We start from the raw sequence: 2,491 nt of genomic DNA on the forward strand, positions 1-2,491 counted from the left end.
CTGTAGCATAAATTTCAAGACAGAATTTCTAGTGTTTGCTATGGCCAAATTGTTTCTCAAACAATTCTCTGTACTTGGTATTGTTGATATTTTAAAATTTTGCCAATCCAATTTTTAAAAAACTCATTAATTTAATTTGCTTTGGCTATTTTGTAAGTCTGAGAACTCTCTCATACCCTAACTAGCAATTGATATTACTTCTTACGAGTTGTCCATTAAAATACCTTGTTCACTTTTCTGCCAAGTTGTTTGTGGTTTTGATTAATGATTTGTGATAGCTGTTTTTAAATAATGGACATCAACTCTTTGTCTATTATACCTTACAAATATTTCCTAGTCTCTTTTTTTTTTCCTTTTTGCCACTGGAGATTGAACCCAGGAGTGCTTTACCCCCATCCTTTTTTATCTTTATTTTGAGACATGGTATCCCTAAATTGCTGAGCCTGCTCTTGAACTAGCAATCCTCTGGCCTCAGCCTCCCCAGTTGCTGAGATTACAAGCATGCACCACTGTGCCTGGTTTCATCTTTTAATTTAAGGAACATTTTATAATTTAGATTTTTTTTATGTATATGCTGTCAAGCCTCTTAATTTTCTTTGTAACTTTTGGATTTCAGTAATGCTTAAAAAGGCTTTCCTTTATGCAAAATAATAAAAATATATTTCTATATTTCCCCTAATAATTTATAGAATTTTTAATGTTTAATTGAAAATATAAAATAATTATATTTAATTGACTTGGAATTTGTATATAATATAATACAGGATTTGGTCAAGAGATAGAAACCAAACACTAGTGTTTAATATTAGAGTTTAATAGAAAAAGACATCATGCTGTCATGGTAGGGTAACTTTAAAGGCATTAGGTTAATGCTAAAGGATACCCCTGGGCTGAGAGCAGGGAAGGATCAACTTGGAAAAAGGGCTCTCTCTCCAAGACTGAGATTCAGATGTGGCTGGAGAAGGTATGGTTGTAGACCATAAGATGGCAGAGAAATGATTTGCATTGGCAGGAGACCAAGAGCACACTGTCCATTTTCAGGAGGGCCGTGGAAAATGAACTTTGGAGCCAGGTCAGGTACACAGAGGGAGTTGGAATGTGAAAGCAACAAGTTCAAGGCCTGGGGCAGGGCTCTAAGGTCACTGAAGGATGCACGCGCGCGCGCGCACACACACACACACACAGAGAGAGAGAGAGAGAGAGAGCGCTTAGAGGAGGTACCTCCTCTAACAACCCTGGAAAAAGGCTCTGAGGGGCACACAGATGCACACAGAACCCAGAAGATAGAACCGTTTCCTCCTGTGATGTCTCTCCAGCACCCTCTACTGGCAAAATGTGATTTAGCATCATAATTACTAAGAAAATGTTTAACCAGCCCAGTCCATTGTCAAAAAGCAGGTTTTGAAGGATGAATGTGGCGATCAGAGGCATTGAATTGATAATTGGCACAGATGGTCCAATTGTCCCTACACCATTTAATTAAATTCCATTCTTTCTGAAGTGATTTGAAATACCATCCTTACATGGTCATGTATTCATGGTTCTGTTTGGGGATTTTTAAAAAAATAGTTTCTAGTTGTCAATGGATCTTTATTTTAGTTATTTATATGTGGTGCTAAGAATTGAACCTCACACATGCTAGGCAAGCGCTCTACCACTGAGCAACAACCCCAGCCCATGTTTGGGGATTTTGTCTTTTAAGTATTTGTAAATCTCTGTTAGTGCCAGTTTTAATCAATACAGCAAAGTAGAGTATATATGACTTCGTTGAGATAACTGACAACATTTGAATGGCAGTCGGATGGTGGTATTGTATCAATGTTACCTTCTTGATTTAGAAGATTTTCCTAAAGCTGTGGGGAATGGTTTCTTGTTTACAGAAATGTACACTAAAGTACTGAGGGGTAATTGGGGCATCATTAACCTCAATTTACCCTTAATCAGAGAGAACATGATAAATATGGTACAATGTTAATAACTAGGAACTCTGGGTGAAGGGGATTCCAAGAGTTCTTGTAACTGTTTTTGAACTTTTCTGAGGGCTTGAAATATTTCAACTTTTTTTTCTTTTCCCTTCCTTCCTTCCTTCCTTCCTTCCTTCCTTCCTTCCTTCCTTCCTTCCTTCCTTTCTTTCTTTCTTTCTTTCTCTTTCTTTTTGATACCAGGGATTGAACTCAGGGGCATTGGGGCATCATTAACCTCAATTTACCCTTAGAGAGAACATGATAAATATGGTACAATGTTAATAACTGGGAACTCTGGGTGAAGGGGATTCCAAGAGTTCTTGTAACTGTTTTTGAAATTTTCTGAGGGCTTGAAATATTTCAACTTTCTTTTCTTGTTTTCTTTCTTTCTCTTTCTCTCTCTCTCTCTTTCTCTCTTTCTCTCTCTCTTTCTCTCTCTCTCTCTTTCTCTCTCTCTCTTTCTCTCTTTCTCTCTCTCTCTTTCTCTCTTTCTCTCTCTCTTTCTCTCTTTCTCTCTTTCTCTCTCT

Source organism: Marmota marmota, unplaced genomic scaffold, assembly GCF_001458135.2.
Source record: "Marmota marmota marmota unplaced genomic scaffold, marMar, whole genome shotgun sequence".
NCBI lineage: Eukaryota > Metazoa > Chordata > Mammalia > Rodentia > Sciuridae > Marmota > Marmota marmota.